General features: G+C 47.4%; 1 long non-coding RNA gene across 1 annotated transcript in view; it reads left to right on the plus strand.

The window, feature by feature from the left end:
- LOC114004050 overlaps positions 1-23,302 on the plus strand; it is a 46,116-nt gene extending 22,814 nt beyond the window's left edge. The window contains exons 3-5 of the long non-coding RNA XR_003546438.2: positions 9,555-9,827; positions 14,856-15,147; positions 20,010-23,302. This is a non-coding gene — a long non-coding RNA (uncharacterized LOC114004050). The remainder of the gene's footprint in view (positions 1-9,554; positions 9,828-14,855; positions 15,148-20,009) is intronic.
- Positions 23,303-24,260: the final 958 nt, after the last annotated feature.

The following is a 24,260-nucleotide window of genomic DNA, read 5'->3' on the forward strand; positions in this document are numbered from 1 at the left end:
AAGCCACTCGCTATTCTTTATGGGGCAAGGGAAAGGTGTGGGGCTTAGTGAAGAAATAAGCTCTGCAGAATTAACTTACTGCTCTTCTCAAGTGAGTTTTCAGGCCCTTTAAAGCCTGGGTTGTAGATGTTCCTCTGCAGCCCTTAACCTCTCCAAATGGGCTCTGGAGCTTTGCCCTCCTTTGGGTGAAGTGCTTTACATCAAACCCTGAGGGATGAATTGTTTTCTGATTAATGTTATATATTAATCTAGGATATGATATGCAAAACAAAAGAAGAGAAGGGGAAGGTATTACTTGGTTTTCAGAGGGATTTGATAATAATAATGCTCCTATAGCCAGTCTATGAAAAGCATGATAATGAATTTTAGCTTGTTCGTGCCAGTTGCTTTTACGAATATGCCACTCCTGTAGACTTAGAGGTAATTTTAAGTCTTTTATTCCCTTCCCTGTGATGGCTGTGCAGGATCCACCAGTGTCTTGCTCAAAAGCAGAGGTAATTTCAGCTTTTTCTCCCTTAAAGGCTTAATTTTTTTTGTTCTTGAATTCTCTCATTCTAAGAATAAACAGCAGCTGCAGTGCAGGTGTGGGCAGGGGAAGGCAGGAGTGTGCAGAGGAGACAGAAGACAAATCCTGCCTGAGCCGGGCTCCCTTGGGCACTTGGATGCTCTGTCTGCAGTTCATACAACCCTCCCTCAGGACACTGCATGTGCAAAGGCCACCCATGGGGTTCTGCCCCCCTTGTGCCTCTGCTGCAGCCAGGGAAGCTGAGGCTGCACACAAACTGGGAATGCAGTGAGTTGGTTCTGCCTTTCTGTCAGGGTTGTTGGAGGGATGCAAGTCCCTTTCCCAAACATCTCAAGACACCTTCCTGTGAGTCTGAGTTCCCAAATAACTGCAAAATCTGGGCCTGTAACTGTGATGGGCAGCTCTACTAGGGAGGCAGAGGATGTGAGCAGCAGAGTTCTCTGCTGGGAGTTTGGCCAGGTGGCCATCCCTCCATCCACATCTCAGTGACCTGGGAAGCTGCAGCTGCCCAGAGCCTTACAGCTAATGTGTAGCTCAGATCTAAATACAGTGCTGATAGAATGATGTATTTTTGCATCATTATGGTGGAATTAATCAGCGCTTCTGAGTCCTCAAAGTGAGTTCATGCCGTGGTCACATCCCTCCTCAGGGGGTTTAATTCTTCTGCATCAAACACAATTTTCCCACAATAAACCAGGTGACATAAAAGTGCTCTCTTCATGGAATTATGATCACCTTGCAGAAAGAAGCAGAGAAGGGGCCATTTACTCTCATTAATTCTCCCAAAATAGTGTCAGCAAGAGGTATCATGTCACTGGAACTCCATTCTAGTTTGCCCCTCATATAACTTCTTTTCCTGTCATTTATTAAATGACCCAGAAAGTTAATCTGCAGCCTGAACATGGAGATCATTTGTCACAGGATGTCACACAACCTACCAATCCATCAATCAGACAACGGTGCTGTACATCATGTTCTGGTACCATCCTGTCTTAAGGTCCATCTCAATGTCAAAAAAGGATTTACAAAATATTTTGGCATGTATTTCATGTGCTGACTCATGCTTGATGTCCCCTATTAGATTAATCAGCACAAGTAGGAGTTTCAGCTGAGGGCTCTTAGATTTTTTGCTGTGTAACTCCCTTTCCTGCTTTCTAAAACCTCCCCTGCTCTAGTGCTAGTTCTTTTTGGGTTCTTTCCTTTTCCTCACAAAATTATGACTAAACATATCGACCCTCTCCTTTCTGGGCCTTAAGCACAAAACTGCTTTTCATTGGCTAGTCTGGTCCTCTTTTGTCCATATCAAGGAGTTTCTAGCAGCCATGAACATCACTTCCCCAAAATGTTGGCCTCCAAGCACCCCTGTATGGATCCTATGAGAGATAAGGAGTTTGCTTTGGACTGAAAATCATGTTTGGTATCTCTCCTGTACCTCCTCCCCATTGGTGTGCTATGTTACAGCATCGATGCATCTGGTACAGTCATGTTAAAATTGCTGATAATTACCTTCATCTCATTGTGTTTCGGCTCTTGATAACAATGAGCAACAGCTCCGTGTCATTTCCTTTCTTCTCTGTACACACCAATCTGCTGGATTCATCTTTCTAGAAATCCACGTTGAAGATGATAAGGATAATTGATGATTCCCTTCAGGACTGGGGTCATTATTAATAGCTGTGTTCACTTTGGCTGTCAGCTAATCTCTCCTGCAAAGAGCTTATCTTTGTGCCTGTGCACAGAGCACGTGCTGCCTGCTGTGCTCTCTGCTCAGTGTTGGAGTGTCAGGGGGGAACACGTGCTGTGCAAAAGCAACACAAAATTTTAAGCTCCCATGTTGTATTAAAATTTGTAATTTTTGCTTCAGCCAAACAAACCCAAACTCTCAAACTCATCCCACCAGCATGGTCAGCACCACGGGCAGTTTCCATGCGGGAGTCCAGTGGCTTTTATGGTGCTTGGATAACCCACGTTCCCATGGCATCCCAGTACCTCCCAGTGCTTGGTCTGATCTCCTCCCCGGAGTGCTGGAGGCAGGACATTGTGCCCTGCAGTGCTGCTGGGATGTGCCCTCGCTGAGCAGGGCTGAAGTTCAAAGCTGCAGCTCTCAGCTCAGTGTCCCCCCAGCCTGCAGTGTGGGCGCAGATGCTGGTTTGGGGGTGTGGGCACAACCTGGGCTTGGCTGTGGGGCAGAGCTGGCACCCACGGGTGGAGGACACTGATGGGGGAGACAGCACCTCACAGTGGGAAAATAGGGAATGAGAGTGAAGCAGGGAGTTGCCCTTGGAATATGTGTCGATACTCGCAGAGCACTCTTCCCCAGGGACATTTATTCTTTGGCTTCTGCTAAAATTGAACTGGTTGAGATTTTCATTTTTTTAATTTGAACTATTAAAGAAAAAATCTGTTTATAGGGGGAGAAAGAAAACAATAAACATTTTTCCACACAAAATATTGATCTTTTGTCATAGGTCTTCATCTATCAGTCATTAGAAAGAGTTCCCAAACCCTTTGCTGAGGCTGCCTTTGTCCCCAGGTGATGCTTTGATTCTTGAACCAACTGTTGCAACTGGGGCAGACCTGGTGTCCCTTGGGTGGGCTCCCCCCTTCAGTGCCTGCCCCGTTCACCCACAGACCAAGTGCACCCACAGAGGGACCTCAAGCCTTTTTCATAGTTGAGGGGCAGCACTTTCAGATTTTGAACTGCCCATTGTGATAAATCTCCTTTCCTCCCTCCCTTTGCACCTGAAAGAGTTTGTTCTTTTTATTTGCAAAGTAGAAAAGTGATTTTTAAGAGGTGAAAGAGTATTTCTGACTTTGATAGCATGATTAGCTGGGCTCAGAATATTGTTATAGCTTATTTTGCTCCTCTGTGATAACTCAGAAAAACAATAAATGTCTTCTTACAGCAGACTGGCATTCAGTATTGAAATTGGTCTCCTAATCTTTATGTGATTGCTTTCTTTGTGATAGAAATATTGCCTCTTGTAGGGTATTTATTGTCTAGTTCTTTCCAAAGTATTGACTTTATGTAACAGTTTGATATACATCAAATCCTTTAGAGATTTAATAAACTCTTCTGGTCAGTCTCCTGTTGTAAACACATTGAGATTTATGGTCATCTTAGTGGAAAGCCCTTTTTCGCTGAAATTCTCTACTTTCAGATATCAAAAGATATGAATGGGAGCATAGATCACCGTGGGAATTTTAACTCCCAGCTGTCCCGTGTTAGTCAGGAGCTGTTGGTGGTTAAAGGTTGACGTTTGTGTGTCAGGTGATGGTGCAGCTGCCAGGGCCGGGACAGGGGCACCACGACCCCCTTTGCTCCCTGGGGAGCCATTTCTCCACAGCCAGGGCTGCAGGGGCCAGGCAGCCAGCTGGGCTGGTCCATCCCTGGCACAGATCGACTCCCAGAGTGTTCCCATGAAAGAGCAGAGGGAAAGGAAAAACATACTGTTATTCAGTGAGGCATGAAGTTAATGTATTGGTGCTATGCTGCAGCACTTGGAATTGAAAAAAAAAGGAAAACTGGGAAGAGAAACATACAAGCCTCATAAACAGTTGCATGTGGGTTCTCTCCCTGCCAGGCTCCTTGTGGTTTCCCACCCTCCCATTCTCCAGAGATGTTATTTTTTAGTCTGGCACCAGACCAAAGGTGTTTCAGTATGATACTTAAATAAGTGTCTTGTGCTTTGGGATTGGAGAGGGGAGGAAAACCTTTGTTTTTAAGAAGAAACTTTTTTCCATACAAGAATCAACTTTCCAGGGACAGCCTGCAGGAAATCCAGCTGAGCTCTTCAAATTCACTCATTAAATGCAAATATTCTTTTCTTCATCTTACATTAACCTTCCTTTAATGGCGTGAAAGTGTCTTTTCATTTCACAGCTCAGCATTTAAAGACTATATGGTGAGAGGTTTCCAAAGTGGTACAAATCAATACTAGCTGGGGAACAGAGCAGGTTCCTGCTTTGCTTGCACTGGGGAGGGGCTGTCCTTTCTAATCGGTCCCCTTGGGCTGGCAATGCATCCAAACTCTGCTCCTGCCGGCTGCTGGGGATTGGAGCCTGGGGTCTGGCTGTAGAAAGTAAGTTCCAGATTGAGGCTTTCCTTTTATTTTGGTGAGATGAATTTAGATTTCCCTTCTGACAACAGAATTTGATGGAAAATGCGGTTTGTGGACACCTCTCAATGGACTTTGCATTTCCTGTTGTTGTTACATTTCCTGTTGTTGGGCTCCTTGCCCAGGAAAGGATGAGAGTCAGCAGTGAAAGTAAAATGCTGTTTCCCACTTGCCTGTTGCAGAAGGTACCTGTATCGCTTTTCTGTCTGCTTCATGGCCTGGGGACAGGTGATTAGCTGGGGTGGTGATGGAATCTCAAATAAATGGTGTGCGTCCACTGCTTCTCTGCTGATGGGACACTTAACGGGAAACTTACTGGGAATGATGAAGTGATGTATTTAGGAAAGCTGGCAGGAGAATTTGGGTCGTGTTTTGAGGCAGGATGACAAGCACAGCTCTCTGGCAGCTCACTATTTCCCACTCTGCAACCCCAGCCCTGGAACTGAAGCCTGGTGTGCCCATGGCTGCACCCGGAGCTGGACCTGAGCACCAGCAGGGAGGAGACTGTCCTTGTCCCTCATTTGTGCACAGTATTGCACCAGGCTGGAATCCTGCTCAGAGCACATTTCTGGACCAACTCCCAGGGTGCTGCCAGCCACCCAGTTTGCTCCTTTGTGCACCAGGTTGTTGCCAGCAGAGCAGAGATGTGGAGCTGAAATCTTGCAGCATTATTTCATCTCCATTATTTTTCTCTCCTGATCTATTGAGATATAACCCCTTCCAAAGACAGGGACAGATTATGGTGATGGAGATGGCTTAGCTGGGACACAGCTAGTCATTTTTCCTTGCTGATATTTTATTAATATATGTTATTAACCTTGATTCTCCTTCCCCATGGTGCCTTATCATCTGAACTAATTAGTTCTTCTTGCAAGAGGTACAGGGAAGGGATGGGCATGTAAACGAGGCAGGTCTCCAGGTGGTACTACCTGGCATCTGCAGTGAGGGGTGATCCCAGCTAAGGAGGAGACTGGCACACAGCAAACAAAACCCAGACACATCTACCTGTAGATTGGCTGAATTTGTACTGTCCCTTTTAACTGGAACAGACACTGACAGAGATGATACCTTAAGGAAAAACAGAGCTGGTTTTCTACTTTTTTAATGAACATGAGATATCCAGGAAAAATAACCAGTTTATTTGGTCTCTCTCTCCCAGCCAGCACAGTGCCAGGATGGACAGCACTGACCAGTGCCTCCAGCTCCCACTGTCCCTGAGCCACTCTCCCTGAGCTGCTGTGGGTGATGCTCATCCCCAGTTCAGCCCAGTGGGCACAACAGGATGCAAACAGGGCTGCTTCCTTCAGCCTCTTTCGTTCCCTTGCCCCTCCCTGTTCCACGGCTGACATTTACTAATAGCTGTGAGTGCGTGAGAGAAGCAGTGGAAGTCTGAATGAAACTGGGTGCCTGGTACAGCCTAGCAGGGTAAATGTGATCCTGTTAGCAAGATGAAAATACCATATGCCAGGGAGAGATGGAAATAGATCAGAAAGGATGATTGTGCTTGTAGAGGGCAAAAAAAAACCCCGTACACAAACCCATTCAAAACTAAATGAAAATTGACTGAATTTGTAAACAATATTCATATCCTGAAAATGGCTCCTCTGACTCATCTCAGCCAGATATTTTATTACACTGGGTGTCCTCCGTGTCCCCAGTTTGCTGGTCTTTATCTCCAAGGTTGCTGGTGCTGGTGGGAAATGGCATTTCCAAAATGATGCATTTGTTCCTGAGCTATGGCAGGGCTGTGGAGCAGGGGGGAGTCATGTATCCTGTTCTCAGGGACTGTTTGTCCATCCATGCTGGGAAATTTGGAATCTCTAAATGCTGAAGAGAAGAGAAGCTCCAGGGAGATGTTCCTGAGCCCTTCAGTACTACTTTGTATGCAGCAATGAAGTGTTCACTTGGATAAGCCAATGCCATCAGCCCTGCCTACAGCCGGGTCAGCGAGGGCGGGTGTCGGTCAGGACAGCAGAGCCAGGGGCTGTCCCGGGCTGGGGACGGGGCCATCCCTGGCTGGGGACAGGGACCATCCCCCTCCTCAGGGCCTGGGGGTGCCCAAGTGCCATCACAGGCTGGTGCAGCTGGGAAGAGGGAGCGGGAGAGTATTGTCCTTGATGCCAGGAGGGATCTGAAATCCAAATGTTGTTACAGGGAGAGCATCTCTGAGAGCAGCCTGCAGTGTTTTACAGGCATTTGAGTGTTCTTCCCTTTGAACTAAGCTGCAATTTGTCTTTGTAGATGTCTCTAATACATTAATACAAATGGTGTAGTGGTGGAAATGCATTATAATACTGCGCAGTGTTGCTCTTAGTAATTCTCCTCCTTCAGCAAGTGAACACTTCCTCACTCATTTGTATTCATTGTTTTGATGCTTAACTTGAAAAATGTATATTATACAACAGGCTGAAACCCATGACGAATAAAAGAAAAGAACCCAAGGGGATAATAAGCATCTCAGCACTGCTGTGATGTCTCCTGCTGCTAACATCAAAGCAAGCAAAGGCATCACTGCTGTGCACAGAGGACAGGGTGCATTCCATGGAGCTCCATCCTGCCATGGGGATGGTGGCCCTGACACCAGGGAGGCTGAGGAGCACCACTGGGATCACCACTCACAGGGGCTGGTCCTTCCTGTCCCGGTGTCACCGCAGTCAGGTCACAGCTCTGAGCTCGCCTGCCATGCAGGCAGCCTGGGATGGCACCGGCCTCTGTGACACAGCAACCAGGGGATGGGATGTGTGCATGTACATACCTTCAGATATGGAGAAGTATAACCCACTTTGGAGGCCCAGGGCGGCACATGTGCTTTGTAGGGAGCTTGGGTTGTGAGCTACGCCTGGGAAAAGTGGACCTGTCAAGTGATGGTGAAATTCTCAACAGTCATTACCAAATGACAGGGTTTGTGAGAAAGCAGTGAGGGTTCCCTCACCCTCACGTGAGGAGGGCTGTGGGAATATAAACCTAGATGGAAGTGGAAATCAAGGTGCTTTTGAGCACAAAATGTGGGTTCTGCCCCTTTATGTTTCCAGCATATCACACCTTGTTGCAGCAGTTTAACAGGTGTTTTCCTGAGCTGTAATACATGTGACACCTGGTTCCTACAGAGCTGTCTGCAGGCTGAGCTGACCTGTTTGATGTTTAAAGAGAGCTGAGCCTGTTCCCTGGGGATGTTCATAAAGGATTTCTGAGGCATCTGGCCACTTACCAACATTAAGCTCACAGGAGCTTCACATCTTCACCATCCCAACCCCATGGCTGAAATCAGCCCAGGAGAAATAAACTCATGTGGATACTCACAGGACACACATGAGTACACAGAGGGATCTCGAGAGCTCTGGTTCTGTACCAAAAGAGACTAAAAATAAACCCTGAAGTGGGTCAGGCTGCAGCAGAAATGACAGTCTTTGGCAAGTTCCTCTGTGGAATTCAGTTTGTTGGGGTGTTTGTGCTGGCTGGTCTTTCATCTTCTGCCCTTCTAGAATAAACACCTTCCTCTTTGGAGAAGTGCCCTGCAAAAGCCATCAGCTAGCCAGGCCAAGGGAACCTGGGTCCCACACACATCCCTCCAATCCTTCTTGTTTCCACCATCCCTTTTGTTTCCTCCAGCTCTCCCGTGTACCACTGCCTCTTGCACTCCCTTCCTGCAGCTGAAGGCGAGGAGCTCTGAGGGAAGGGCAGGAGTGAGGTTGTCTCAGACCCTGTGGTTTGGTGGAATGGGCCTGCTGGGGCTCTTGCCTGTGCCCACCTGTCTCCCTGATTCTCACCTGCCAGGGGTTCAGGTGCAGCCATGTGTGCCCTTGAAACACAGGGAAACATTTGTGTACCACGATGCTGCACGGGTGGGGCTTTGCAAGGAGGGTCATTGGGCAGGACCAGGGTGAGCCTGTGAGGCAGCACTGTCTGGGTGAGCACCTGCACCCACCCCGGCTCGGCAGATGCAGGGGAGCAGCCTGCACCCACATCCACAGGAGAACAGGCCAGGTGCCAAGGGGGTTGTTTTCTCAGTGAGAACCAACTGACTAAAACTAAAACCAAGTGGCCAAAACGAAAGCCAGAAATCAAAGGAGAATCAAGGCAAGCCTGGTTTTTAAACGTCTTTTCACGGCAGCTGTGACCGTGAGGTGCAGCCGTGGTGGCTCTGCAGCTCCTGAGTTCTCACCCTGAGACCTGCTGCCTCCAGGGCAGCCGTGCTCCAGCAAAGCAGATCTGCCTGGGCTCGTCCCAGCACAACCTGGCTGTGTCCCACACCCCAGCACGACCTCCCTGTGCCCCACACTGTGCCTGACACTGCGCCCCTGCCCTTCCTCTGGCTGCAGTCGTGGGATCAGTTGTCTGCTCTGAGTGATCTGGGTGTCAGTGCTCACGAGGAGCAGAGAAGGTTTCAGTTATTCCATATATTGTTGTCCCCAATAACCTCATCCACATCGTGCCTTGTGATCCAGACCATCGAATCCTGGATTTAGTTTTGGGGTATTATTGTTAAGGATTTTTACCCTGTGGGTGTACCTGTAAAAACCATTAATATTCAAATAACTTTGCTAAATAAGCAACTACACCAGAGTAGTTATTTATTACTATTTATGATGACAGACTTATCTTACTGATTTCTCCAACACATTTCTCCAGAGGAAATTAGATACACTGCTTAGTTAGAGGTGTGCCAGGAAGAAAATACTTCTATAAATACTTACCAACTCATCTGGAGAGATGACAAGTGTTGGTGTGTCCTTCACAATGTCATGTTGGTCGCTGGGTCTGGTTTAAAATTCAGTTGTTTATGTTCTCCAGGAGAAAGAAAACCTGATGGTTCTAAAGCAGGGAACAAAGTACATGCACAAAAATCAGTTTTGAACTCTGAAACCTTGAATCTAAGGCTTTTTTGCTTTTTTTTTTTTCTCTTCTGATAGAATCAGTGGAAAATAAATTGCCAGACAGCCTAAGGCATTCTGTTTGTGTACCTGGCACTGGAGGACAAAATGGTGATGCCAGCCAAGGTGTGTGCCACCAGTGCAGTGGTGAGAGCAGTGTCTGTGCCCAGCAATGAGATGCCCTGTGTCCTGTGCCCGCTCCAGGCAGAGGATCTGCACAGGGACCCCCCCCAGGGCACAGTGTGGGACCAGAAGGAGATCGGCAAGAGGTGGGACCGTGCTGCCCATGGGACTGCAGCACCCTGACAACAGGTGAGTGGGAAATTTCACTTCAATTATCTTGAAAATTATGTTACAGAAGCAGAAGTTCTGGTGGGAATAAGGCTGACGTGCTGTATGAAATGCATTCAAATAAGCAAATTGCTTGTCTAAATCTCAGATTTTGCCAGTTATGAAACTTCCTGTGGTTTGCAGCAGGTTCCTGGGAAACAGAAACAGCTGGCAAATAATGAAAAATGTTCCTATAGGCTTCTGCCTATGGATTGCAGGAGGGATGCAGGAAAATTGCACCTGGTTTACCTGGAATAACACGTGAGGATCTGGAATGGATGAGTGAGACTGGGGTAAAATCTCAGCATTCCTTCTTAAGTGCACAGAACCTCTGGTTTCCAGAGCTGGCCCTTGGTCAAGGTGACCCCTCAGTTCTGTTGCTGATCCTGATTCAGGCACAGAAGAGGCCCAGGGGCACCCAGTGATTTTTTTGTAATAACTGACGATTCAGAAGGAGCTGTGGGTACCTGCAGAGCCGGGTGAGGCTGGGGGGATGCCAGTGGTCCCAGCTGTCCCCTGGGGCCTTTCTGTGGGTGCTGGTGCTGTTCCCAGTGCAGTGGCACAGCTCTCACCGAGCCATGGTGATGATGATGATGGCACAGCTCTCACTGAGCCATGGTGATGATGATGATGGCACAGCTCTCACCGAGCCATGGTGATGATGATGATGGCACAGCTCTCACCGAGCCATGGTGATGATGATGATGGCACAGCTCTCACTGAGCCATGGTGATGATGATGATGGCACAGCTCTCACTGAGCCATGGTGATGATGATGATGGCACAGCTCTCACTGAGCCATGGTGATGATGATGATGGCACAGCTCTCACTGAGCCATGGTGATGATGATGATGGCACAGCTCTCGCCCAGCCATGGTGATGATGATGATGGCACAGCTCTCACCGAGCCATGGTGATGATGATGATGGCACAGCTCTCACCGAGCCATGGTGATGATGATGATGGCACAGCTCTCACCGAGCCATGGTGATGATGATGATGGCACAGCTCTCGCCCAGCCATGGTGATGATGATGATGGCACAGCTCTCACCCAGCCATGGTGATGATGATGATGGCACAGCTCTCACCCAGCCATGGTGATGATGATGATGGCACAGCTCTCGCCCAGCCATGGTGATGATGATGATGGCACAGCTCTCGCTGAGCCATGGTGATGATGATGATGGCACAGCTCTCACTGAGCCATGGTGATGATGATGATGGCACAGCTCTCACTGAGCCATGGTGATGATGATGATGGCACAGCTCTCACTGAGCCATGGTGATGATGATGATGGCACAGCTCTCAGAGCCCGGGCACAGCCCTGCAGCTGCGCCGGCAGAGCCAGTGAGCAGGAGAGCTCCTCACACACAGATGGCTTTGATTTACTTATTTCTTTGAGTATCTTTCCTATTGATTTGTAAAGACTCAAATACGAATGCTGTTTTGCTGCTGACTCCAAGGTAATGGAGTTTTTTTGGCAGTTACCTTGTTATCCAATCTCATATGTCAAGAAATCCACCTACCAGCCTGTCTCTGCATTAATAACTCTATTACCAGCTCTAGCTAGTTTCAGAATAAACTCTAAAATTATGGCTAAACACATACATTGCATCTAGCTGCACTAGTCAAACAAGCTAATTCTCTGCCCTGCTTGGAAAAACGTTCACTCAACAGCTCTTGGGACATGTCGGGATTCTTTTAGTCACAATTAACACACCAATATATAATGTTACAGCACCAGTTCTGTTAACTGATGTGCCAGCACTTTTTTATTCAGTAGACTATAAAAAACTTTGGTTTTTAGTATTTGGAGCCTTGTAGGAGAAAGCCCCCCTAACATTGATGCCTGATGACATTTAGTCAATGAATTAAGAAAAAAAAACAGTGGTGGTTCTGTCTGTCTCCCAGCTCTTGCTAGCACTAAATTACAGAATTAATAGGCTTTTAGAAGAGAGTGACACACAGTTACTGTGACAAAGACAATTAAATGTGGAAAGCCACTTTTCTCACCACATTTAATTTTAACTGGAGGCTTTGAGAGTCAATAAATCTTTTTCTTATTTCATTCTCACATTTTCCACAGGTATTCAAGTCTTTAAGGAAAGTTCCTAGTATAAGCAAATTAATTTTTCCTTCCCCTTGATCTTTTGCTTTTCTCTTTATCCCCTTCTTCAAAAAAGAGCTGAAGTGCTTTCCCATCACCAGTACTTTGCTTTGTTTGGGATTGCTGTTACTGAGATGTGGCTCAGGTGTTGTGAAAATACAGTGGAGCAGGAGTCCCAGTCCCTTCTGGGATTTTTATGGCAAATCCAACTAGGGGGGGAAAAAGCAGATGAGGCCACTTGTCTGTGGGAACATCTTGGGGCAGTGGGACTGGGGTGCAGGATTTATTTTTTTTTTAAGAAAAAAACAGCATCATGAAAATGCAGATTTTTGTGACAGCTTTAGAAACAGACTCAGAAAATCTTTCTATTCCTAGAGCTTGGGCTTAATTAGCCTGCCTTTAAGCTAATGGTATGGAACAGAACTTTATATTTGGGTTAAAATCAATTTTTGAAGAAACGCTTCTTTAAGAAGTTGCTAAGAATGGATTTATCCAGCCCCAATGGCCATTCAGAGGAAGCAGCAATGATTCAGCATTTCCCCCCCGATGGCTCTGCACAGGGTTTATTAGCACAGCCTATTCCAATGCCTCACAGAAAGCTGTTGGCACAGCACACTGTAAATCTCTTCACTTGCCCAGAGCTGGTTTAGGCTCCTGTTCAGTATCAAGTTCAGTAGATCTGGTGACCTTGAGTGGAAGCACCAGGAGATGTAGTGTTGTTGCTTCTACGAGTCAGTACCAAACAGTCAGATAAAGCCATTACTTTAGGGGGGTCAGTTGTGCATCAGCCACATCTCCTGGGCTGGAAGCATCACGGTCCCCCTCAGTCAGACACAGCCAGCCCAGTCTCTGACCAGTCTGAGGGCTGCAGAGCCCAGCACGGGGAGGTTAATGGAGATATCCCCACATTTAGCAGTTTGAACAGTTCTGATGGCAGCTTTTGCAGAGGCAGCAGGACTCTGGAAGACAGGAGAGCTTTAACACCCTACATCCTCTGCTCCTTTTGGCAGGTCTCTCCTGGCAGGACCATCATAGCTTGTGGTTGTCTTCCATCTTCCTCAGTTCCCTGCCGCTGATCTGCCCTGAGATGATTCAGAGCAGCTTCCCTTGCAGTGCAGAGGCAGCACCACTAATGTCAGGTGACATTTATACCTCTCTCCCCACTGGCTTAACATCATGATTCTCATGGTTCAATGTTTCTGCACAGACTGATGGAGCAAATCACCCTTCTGAAGGACCCGTGTCCTTCTGACTGTAGGGACTGGCTTGACTAATCTCAGCCTGACATGTCCCTTCCCGATGGCAGCAGCACTGAGACATGTCCTGGCCATGCCCTCATTGCTGCTTCCCAGTTGACTGGCTGATGAACACCCTGGCCTTGCCACTGGCAGGAGTGGGGATGGATGCACTGCTTGGCTCTCTGGCTGTGCCTGGCCAGGATCTGGTGCATCCTGCCCTGCCTGCCACTGCCACCTGCTCCCCGGCCACCTCACCACCCTCAGAGCAGTCCCACGTCCCCATGGGGACTCGTCAGGAGGCCGAGGGGCTAAAGGGGCTCTGCAGCTGGGACCCTGTGGCCACATGGCTCACACTCTGCTGCATTATAATCAATCCCATTATGATATTGTTGATGAGGGTGAAATGAACTTGCAGTAGCTTAAAGCAAGGTAGGTTAATTAAAAACCTTGATCAAAGCATCATAAACCACATAAAAGTTCCATCTTTTAATTATTTTTGAATGGTCTCTCAGGCTGTATGACCAAAAAGAAGTCCCTGTTCCCAGGGCCCACAAGCTGTGAAATTGTGTCATCACGTCAGATTCGGTTAACACTTGCTGTGTTAATGAGAGAAAGGCAAAGCCCAGGACAGACCCCTTTTTCAGGATGAAAAAGAGGAACTGGTGATGATTCGTTAGTGCTCCTGTGACAGAGCAACCAGGGTCAGACTGGGGAGCTGCACAGACCCTCCCCAGCCTGGGCAGAAGCTGTGCCAAGAAAAGCTCTGGCCAAACTGGCCCCCACAGCCTGTAATTGTCTCAAGCTACAAATCTCACACTTTGGGAATAAGGTTTCAGCACCTGCTGGATGTTTAAGTTCTCACAAGCACTTTCTGCTGTTGGATTGAAATCAAACCAGTCAGCCCAGCAGCTGAGCTTCCCAAGCTCCCTGTTTGACCCAAACCAGCTCACCATCCTTCCCAGATCCATCATCCAGCAGTGAGGCGTGACCTGGTCTGGGACACGATGAAAGCACTGACTGCAGAGAGGGCAGAGAGCACAGAAACGTTTCTGTGAGGAAAACTTCAGTGGGAATTTTAGGTTACAAATGATAATTGTGCAGTCTGTTGCAGGGCAGCTGGGAGATGCAAGTTCAAGTCCTCCCCAGCACAGCACGGTGCCCTGGGTGAGCACAGGTATCAAGGGTGGCAGTGCAGGGATGTTCTGCAGCACAGGTATCAAGAGTGGCAGTGCAGGGATGTTCTGCAGCACAGGTATCAAGAGTGGCAGTGCAGGGATGTTCTGTGGCGAGCACAGCAAAGGTGCTTCCAAATCCCTCCTTCTGGCATATGAGATGGGACCAGAGTAGTGTGTGCTTCCTCCTGCCCTTTGGCTTCTGTACCTTTCTGTGCTGTCAGAGGCTTGTATTTACTATACATTATATACTTAGAAAATGACAGACTTGTAATGCTAACTGAAGGTAGTTAAGTGGTGGTGTGAATACAAATAAATAGCATTTCCAAGCTTAATGCAGAAGTGGTGTGGGCTCTCTTGGGTAGGGTACTGCGATTGCAAAGACTTTCTTTCTTGTGCTGGTTTTGGATTTCATGCAATTGTTGTTTCTATCCTATTATTTAGCCCCTGGGATATGATTTTTGGAATACAATGATTTCTTGTATAACAGGTTTCATCCCAGGTTTGAACCCAGCAGTGCTCCCTTCCTGTCCTATGGTTTTGCTATGAGAGGGGGAAGAAGTGCCTGGAGAAAAGAGCAACACCTGCACGTGCAGCTGATGAGACCAGGGTGTGAAAACATCCTGTCTTCCCTTCCCACCCCGCAGTGATGGGCTCCACAGGTGGACTGAAGCCCCGGGAAACGTGGAAGGTGTCAACACATGGTTTGTGCACCACCCCATTTGCTGCAGGAACAGACGATTGCATCTCCCCAGAACAAAGGAGAAGGACAAAGTGTCCAGGTTAGAGGGTTTGTTTGACCTCGGTGACCCTGGGCTGGAGCAGTGGCCACTGTGCCTCTGGATACAGCCAGCACTGGGTGGTGCAGGTGACAGCTCCATGGCAAGGTTGGGGGGAGCTGGGACCATCACAGCCCCACGGAGGGAGGGGGGAGAGTCTCAGCTGTGCTACTCCTGGCACAGCTCTGAGCACACCCACCAGCTCTCAGCTGAGCTGGATTTTTGAGAACCAAGTCCTGTGTTCTGCAGTGAGTGAGAGGGGCTGTTCACGGTGTCCTGACATGAACTGGCTTCAAGTGGCCCCTTGGGCTCTGTCAATTAATTAGTTTGATGAGGAGCCGGGTTAGTTACCAAGCACAGGAGCCTCAGAAGCCAAGTTACAGAGCAGCTGCAAACTTGTCTGTGCTCCTGGGCCAGCACAACCAGGGCTGCTCTGCGTCTCCCACATATTCCAACACACCCTCGTGCCCTTTTCCTTTTCTTTCTTATCAAATCCTGTTCCATGGGCTGCACTCCCTCCTTCACCAGTGCTGCAGAGGACAGCTTTTCCTACTCCCAGGATGGATCTGTACAGCCCACTCACCTCTCAGTGTCAGTATGATTTGTATTACAGAGACATCAAAGCACAGCATCCTCTGGGAAAAGGAGAGATAAAGGGAGGAGAAAATGTTCCAGAAGCACCGACAAGCAGAAGTTGTGGTTAGTCCCTTCGTGGAAGAATAATCTCCCCACAGGTGTGCTGAGCACTCCAGCAGCACACAGCAGGAGCAGCCAGGGCTTTGTGCACAGCGTAATCTCATCATGCTCTGTTTGGATAAGAGGCATAGCTTCATGCTTTTCCCCTTCTAGGAAAGAGATTTATTATGAAAAGCAGGTCTCTGCCTCAGAGCACATACAAAAACAGTTGGCTTCATAACCTTGGGAAAAAAAGATAAATAAAGAAATCCCATGAGACACATGTGAGAACTGAGGAAGTATTAAAACATATGTTGGAACATATTGATCCCTGAAAGCCTCCTGCAGCAGACATGAATCTTTTTCATTTCCAGCCACACTGATACTTTAATGAGGATGGTGTGTGCTGCTCACCTGGATCCATCATTTATGCAGATTCTTGCCAAGCCCCCCCACAGCCATCTCTCAGCCTGGCAGAGGGGATGGGGCTGTTTCAACTGGGGGATGTCAGACCCCTGCAGGGAGCAGAGCTGCAGCCTGTGGCCAGGGCTCAAGTTCCCAGGGTCCGAGGGCTGCCACCTTTGTCACATCAGAAGGATGTCCAGGGACCTGCAATCTGCCTTGCAGGTCAGTGTCCCTCTTGCTGGTGTTTGTCCCCTGCAATGTCCCAGTGACACCAGGCTCAGTGTGAGCAGAGGCTTGGAACTGACTCTTTTATTCCTATTTCAAGTACACCAGATTTTTCCTTTTTCTTCCCCCAAAGTGTATGTGCAATAAATACAGCACAGGCCTAAGAGGATGAGAAGATGAATCACAGCTATGAAAATATTGGCTGTATTTTAAGCAGGACTCCCAGCAGGTACAGCCATAGCCATCTCCTGCTGACATGCTTCAGAGGCATCAAAAGACTTTTTTTCCACTGTTGAGTTATCGTTAATTATTCTTAAAATAAAGTGCTACCATGCAGTATTAATTCAGGAGAAACTGTAAATTCCTTGCTATTCTCTAAGGCTTGTTTTCTCAATGAATTAATGTGAGTTAATTTAGCACTACACAACAAACAGGACCATTGCAGGAATACAAACTAGGTGTTGCCTCCTGAATTCTTCCTCCCTCTTGTTCTGCCCCTCTCTGATTTTTATTCAGTGTGGTACAAAAGGTCTTAGCCTGGCAGAGAGCAAATTTGCTGAAAAAGCAGAAATCAGGAAAAAATCCAGCCTGATTCCCTCCTCTTGTGTGTAGTTACAATTTGGCACAGATACATTGCTCTCATGATGGAAGAGAATGGTAAAAAATGGGCTCTAATTTTTTGTGGTATGTTAATATTAGTATCTGTGAACAGCATTTGTGTTATTATGTCTATGTAGCATGTCCTTCATCCAAGAGTGATCCCAGTTTTCTGGAGCAAGCACTGCTTCAGCCCACGGATGGCACTTTGAGCTGTTGATCTCTTCCTCTAAAAATGCAGGAGGTTTTAGTCCTTACTGAGAGATAGAAAACTAAAATAAGCAATTTGGAAAGCATTCTGCATCTTGGAGAGGCTTTATATAATCTATTCAAACTCAGCTTGAAATAGAGAAATGGTTTTACCTCCAGAAGCATCCAAAAATATGTCATGTCAGCATGTGCATTGTGTAGGAAAATCACCAGATCCTCAAAAGCTGGAGGTCAAGGTCCCCTGTGCTAATGAAGGGCTTGTTTAGTGCTGCAGCTCCTGCAGATGCCTGTGGAAGTTGGATTCTGGTGAGTGTTGGGTGTGTAACCAAAAGGCTCTTCACTAGTAATGGCCACACAGCCTGAGGTGGATCTTGGGGGCCCTCTCAGCCAGTCCCGAAGCTGGAGGGATGCCCAGCAGTTCCTTGGGCATCCCAAGAGAGTGGGATGGTCCTGCCTGCTGGCTCAGGCTTCTTTCTCTGTGGGGCCAGAGATGGGGGCTAATTTTTACTGCAGTGGGCTTCCTCTCTAGGAGGTCACAAGGGACAAGAGCAAATAGCCTCAAGTTGTTCCAGGGGAGGTTTAGACTGGATATAGGGGAAAATTTCATGAGGGAAAGGGTGTCCAGCCCTGGAACAGGCTGCCCATGGCAGTGGTGGAGTCCCCATTCCTGGATGGATTTAAAAGACATGCAGATGTGGCACCTGGGGACAGGGTTTAGTGATGGCCTTGGCAGTGCTGGGTGAATGGTTGGACTCAATGGTCTGGGCAGTCTTTCCAACCTCATTGATTCTGTGATTCTATAAAGCTGTTGCTTGCTTTTTTTTCTTGGAAGATGCTCCCATCCTTCTGGGAGACCACTGGCAGAGCAAGCTGGGGTCTCATTTGCATGATGAACAAGGCAATTCAGTCCTGAAGGTGCCTGGGTGGTTTTAAAGTTCTGCAGCAGCAGTTGTGGAGAGTGGGGGTGGGGAAGCACAGGAGAAGGGAATGGCACACAGAGAAAATTTCATTCAAGCAATTAAGGAATCACCACACTTTTATGATTAACTTCTTTTCCCAGGTTGAATGCAGAAGCTGTTAGTAGGAGCATTGCTATTCCATACCTGACACGAACAATGGGAATATTTGTTCTGCCCAGGAGGATTACACCTCCCATTAATCTAAGTTTTATTGAAAGTTTAAATAACAGACAGACAAAATCTGATCAATTAGCAGTGCAATTCCAAGGAGATGTCACAGTGAAATTAAATCTCAGGCATTTTTAATGCAAAGAAGCCTAGAAGCTCCCTCCAGTTTTCTTTCTTAGTACAGTGTTTAGATTTTAATTGAAAGTTTATTCTGCTTTGTGCATCTTCTACTAAATTTTAATTTCAGACTGAAATGAGAACAGTTTTATATTACAGTGTTTGTAGCACTTCACAGATAAGTCAAAGATGTCTCATAGATGAGGGAAACAAACAGGTTTGTGTAGAGTGGAAATCTCTGGGAGAAAGTACATTTTATAAGATGTGGTGAAAATGAGGGGGAATTGATTCTGTGATGAGGAAGGATGCACAGAGGGAACCAGACAGCTGTGATTATTGTGCTCACCTGCTCAGACCCTGGGGAGACATGCTCAGGGATCCCCCCAGGTCCCCATCAGTGCCAGACAGCCAGGGCAGTTCTCTTGCTCGTTCCACCTCAGACAGAAGCTGCTCCCCGAGCCCACCTTGGCACTGCTGCTCCTCAGCTCCCTGGCCATCCCCTTCCTGCCATCTCACATTTCAGCTTTCACTGCCTTATATAATCTCTTTGTCCGTGGCAAAATGTGATTGCCATCGTTACTGCTCCACACATCTTCCGTTTTTATTATCCTAAATGTCATTCTCCTACAGCAAATACCAGGAGTGCCACAACCTTGCTGTGAATTCATCTCAGCGCTATCTTTGGAGACATACCTCATCTGAAAATGAGGAATACTGAGAATAGCTGTATATTTTTGGATGTATATTTTTGTCTGAATGGATGTCAGGGATCAGCTTTTAGGGCGTGTGAAGAGATGCAAATCACTGACATGCACAGTTCTAGTTTTGTTTACACAATAAGAGTTTCTGGTCAAACCTGGGCCTTGATACTCTTACAAAAAGCTCCCCAAAAGGGACAGACACTTCAAATTTAACAGAAAATATTGGTGAGGAAAGGTTTCTCAGTGATAACAGTGGCACAGAACACAGTAGCAGGGACTGAGCTGCCTGGTGTGCAGCTTTGATGGCGAAGCACTTCAGACCATTCCTCTGTCAATCACCATCAGATGAGCAAATACCAGGAGAAACTGGTGTTTATGAAAATTAATAGATGTGGCTGCACATACCCAGCATCTGATTATCTGTAACTGTACCTACAGAGCCGACCTGTTTGTGAATCTTGGGGCACCAGGCAGTCTGTGTTCTGGCTGGGGCACACCAGCTCTCTGTGGCATAAACCTGCCTGTTTGGAAGGTGAGGATTTGGGATTTCTCAAGTAATTTTTCTCAGTAAAAGCAGTGATTAACCTCCCTTCAGTTATGAGCAGCAGTATTTAAAACAACAGAAAAAAAGGCGGCTGAGAGCTGCCTGCAGCTTGGCTCAGGCAGCCTCTCCTCCATATGGCTTGTGAGATGCCAGCACATGAAATTAACTCTCATAAATAAGTAATAAGGGATGATTTGCCCAGATCTGGATGGGCTGGCTTCCCACAGAACACAGTCCTTAACCGTGGCATCGTTGTAACTGCAGGTGTTTGAGACCATGGAGTTCCAACACAACGTGTATTCTGGGGAGAACTTGGAAGGAAAAAACCACTTTGGGGAGGCTGCAGCATTCCAGCCTGGTTCCAGGATCCTGGAGGAGGAGTCCCTGTTTGTGTTTTCAGAATTGAATGTTTCAGTTTTCTGACATTTTCCACAAGTCAGGCTCAAGTAAAACTATATTTTGTTCAAACAGACCCTTTTAAATAAGAGAGATTTTTGCTCTTCCAGATGACTTCTTGGATGGGAATTCTTCTTCATTTCAAGAACATAGGAAAATTGAAATAATGAAACTTCCTCTGAAAAATCAAAGCCATTTGTCACACATCACACGGCTCGTGTCATCTTTCACTGACAGTACAGGGGCTTCAGACTGAAAGTCCTGTGCCTGCTGGAGCAGAAATTCAGCATGTGAGAAGGAGGCAAGGTTTTAAGTAGAACACCAGGAGAGTTTCCCATCTCTGACAAAAATAATTAAACACAGTAGTCAAATTCTCGCAGACCCTGAGGATTTGGGATGGTGGTTTTTCAGCTCATCTGCAAGGGGCCCACCCAAGCACCTGGTGCCCACTGGCAGGGCATCGGTTCAGATGCTGACCCAGCTCAAAGGGCCGAGCACCAACGTCTGAATCCCCCTTTCCAGCAGCACTGGGGGCTCCTCGAAGCCTGACTCTGCCTCGTTTCTGAGCCCTGTGTCAGGAGGGACTGGGAAGCAGCAGAAACAATGGAAGTTCTCCTCTGTCTCCATCAGTGGAAAGGAAGCAGCGTTGCTGGAGTGACAGGGATTGATGGATGGGACCCGGGGAGCGGCACAGTCTGTCAGAGCCGAGGTTAATGAGGGGGAATGGGAATAGCCTGTGCCTGGACAGCTGACATCATCTGCTAAATTAACTGCAAACCTACTCACACGGTACTCCTGCTCCTCACTCCACTGTCATTAACCCCAGGAACCAGCTGCAGCAGGGATGTGCCTGGAATCCACACAGAGCTCCGGGCAGCTGTCGGGGCCCGTGTGCTGGGCTGGCACAGCCGGGCTCTGCCAGGGCTGGGGCGTCACCCCGGGACACCCCCATGGCACGAGGGGACAGGGGACCCAGTCCTCATTGCAGTGGGACACCAGGCTTAGTTTCAGTTTGTCCCTGGCCGCACTTAGGGCACAGAGAGGCAATCATAAATAAGGTGAAGATTCCCTTCAGAATTCGTTCCCACGTGTTGAATGGAGCGTCTCACAGGTGAGGACAACCTCTGCATCCCTGCTGCTTCTCCAGGATCTGGTTCCTGGGTAGGGCTGATACCACTGTGGCCTCCAGAACCAAGCTGGCTCTGCTGCTGGGTGGGAACACTTCAGAAGTGTTCCAAATGCATTTGGTACTCGACTGCAAAGTGTTACCTGTGCTGGAAACCAAATTAACCTACAGCTGAATGCTGGAAAACCTGGCATTAAATTATTTAATAGCTTCAAATCCTTTCCTACTTAATTCTCATTTACAGCATAAATATTGAAGTAAATTAAGTGATTTAAGGGCAAACCCAGGTCCTAATTTCCACTGATGCCTTGTTCTCACCTTGCAGGAAGAAAGTTACACTGAGAGGCTGGTTTCTACTCAGCAGACACTGCTCTGCAATAGGAGGCTCCAGTTCTTCCCAGCAGTGTGATAATTCACAGTTTTAATAAGTTTTTGCCTGTCCTGGAAGTAAAATACAACATTGAAACTGCCAGGAGCAGTTTTCTTAGTTTGTCGTTCCAGTATGGCCTTTCCTGACCTTTGGACATATGCCATGAATGCTCTAATCCTCAGCAAGGGTTTTATCTTAAGCAGATATGATGAAGGATCTAAAAAGTAGGTCAGGAGACATTAGAGGCTGTTTGATTCATTGTGAACTGTGGGTACAGCATGGCTTTTAAGCCTGAAATGTCATTACTTGGATTCAATGAAGCTGCTGTTTTGCTTTAGAAAATAGTCAAATGGATGGTTGGTAGGAAAAAAGAACCAGGAGGGACTGGGACTTCTGGGCACCAATTGCCCATTTCAAGCAGAAACCACCACCAAGCCTTTCCTTGTGTTTTGGGGTGGCAGCATCCCCTGTCCATGGCACAGCAGTGCTGAGGGTCCCTCAGCAAGGACCTGCAGTCCCCAAAAAGTGCAGGGCAGGGTTCTGCCCCAGCACTGTCAGCTCACCCTTGGCCAGGTGGCATCTAGGACGGTGAGAGCGTCATGGAAATGGAAACGTGAAAGCTCGGCCTGCCCCTCCTGCTGGGTGAGCCACTGCTCTGGGGACACTCCTTGTATCTTTTCCTAAGTATTGCCAATATTTTTCCATCCCTTGCAGTGCTTTCCCAGCCTGTGTCTGTCCAGGGCACATAGTTTTCATTTCTTTTAATGATTCCCAAGACATTTTTGAGAAATCAAAAATGCATTTCAGAGTTATCTTCAAGGCTTACTGTGGTTCTAATGGTTTAAATCCACAGTACAAATGGTATTTTTCGAAGCTTTACTGGTCCTCATGATTGTAATGGTGGCTTTACTGGTGCCCTGGGAGTTTAGAAAAGAAAAAAGTAGCTTATCAAGTGAAATCCCTTAAAATATACATTCTCTCACACACGCACGCACGTATACATATATATATGAAAGTTTTCAAAGTTCATCTAATCTATCTCTGATTTGGGTATTTGTGAACCAGACACTGTCATTAAGGTTCCCAACCCTTTTCCCTTCCTGGGGATGTTGCAGCAGTCGGTTGACTGGAGCTCCCTCATGCCTGAAAGAAAAACTCACTCAGCTCACAGGGCTGGGGCACCCACCCTGCTCCAGAAAATGCTGCCAGGAGCAAGAGCTTGGCCTCCCAGCACTTCCCTGCAATTGCTGGAGCACCTGGGATCCTGAAATATCTGTGTAACAGCATTAGTGCAAGATGAATATAGCTCCATACCCTGGATCTGTTTAACCTAATAAATAGTTTCAGTTAATGGACAGCAAACGGAATGATGCTCAGTAAATTTGATTTTATGAGCCTTTTACTTATTTACTGTGCCCATTAGGTCAGAAGTTAGGTAATGGTAAGTGTCCATTAGTGCATTAGCTCAGTGATGAGGGAGCTGAATTGGGGGAAAAAAAAAAAAAAAGGTTGAAAAACCCCCAAAACCACAGGCATTTATTAAATCTTCATTCATTAGTGGTGACTGCAATGGATGCTGAGCTGGAGGGACACTGGACCCTGGTCTTCAGGAAGAAAGTACAGCAACCTGTGAAGCCTCTTCTTCCTTCCACGTTTGCTCCATGTCTCTCCTGCCATGGGGAGCCTGGGGCAGTGAGACAGGGATGGGGCTACCCATGTTTTCCCATCCCAGGAAAGTCTCAGTGTGGTGCGGGTGGTACAGGTGGCCTGGGACTGCTCCTTCCAATCATGACTACATCACTGGGCTAATAACAATCAAATTAATTGTTTCATTGATAACCCGTTTTGTTACTTATTTCCTTAAAAATTTTTTCTCTGCCCAGGCAAATTAATTTTTAAAATCTCTTTTCCCAGTTTTCTGGTTACCCTGGGATTATTTACACACCTCACAAAGAGCTGTTTACTGCTCTGGGTAATTCAGTGAACATTCACATGCTTTGAATTAATATGCAGCATCATTCTGAGTGCTGGCAATTTACTGGTAATTGGAACATCTCCTTACCCTGGAAGAAACATCCAACCTCCCAGGTTAGTTTTCACAAGTGGCATTAATTCAGCTGGAGAGCTGAACTCCCTTGTTTGTGTACCAGCAAGGAAAGACAGGGCTCGTTAGCAATTAGTGGGTAAATTTTCTTCCCCTCACTCCCTAATGGTCCTTCCCCCATAGCTGTAAGGGGTGTTGTGAGGGCAGCCCCCAGTGCCTTCTCTGTTCCTGTTCCTCGGAGTTGGTGACATCTGATGTGGAGTTGGGGTGGTGGAGCCCTCGTCCCACGGCCCCAGGGCTGGGTGAGCCCACGCTGTGGTGTTTGAGTGGATTGCCCACGGTGTGCTGCAGATCCTGGAAAAGAGTTCAGTGGGTGGAAGGGGTTTGCATGAGCATGTGGGGAAGCAGGGCAGGAGGAACCTTTCCAGCAGCAGTTTGATCTCCCCTGGATCTGCATCAGAGGTATGTCCCATGAGCTGTTTGTGCACCAGGTGATCGTTGCAGAGACCTTTGCCCCCAGTTTACTTACAGGATTTGGTTGGAATGTCCCTGAGACTGGTGCCTGATGAATTGCATTAT

This window comes from Pipra filicauda, unplaced genomic scaffold (assembly GCF_003945595.2).
Source record: "Pipra filicauda isolate LSUMZ 115617 unplaced genomic scaffold, ASM394559v2 scaffold120_size2142806_pilon, whole genome shotgun sequence".
NCBI lineage: Eukaryota > Metazoa > Chordata > Aves > Passeriformes > Pipridae > Pipra > Pipra filicauda.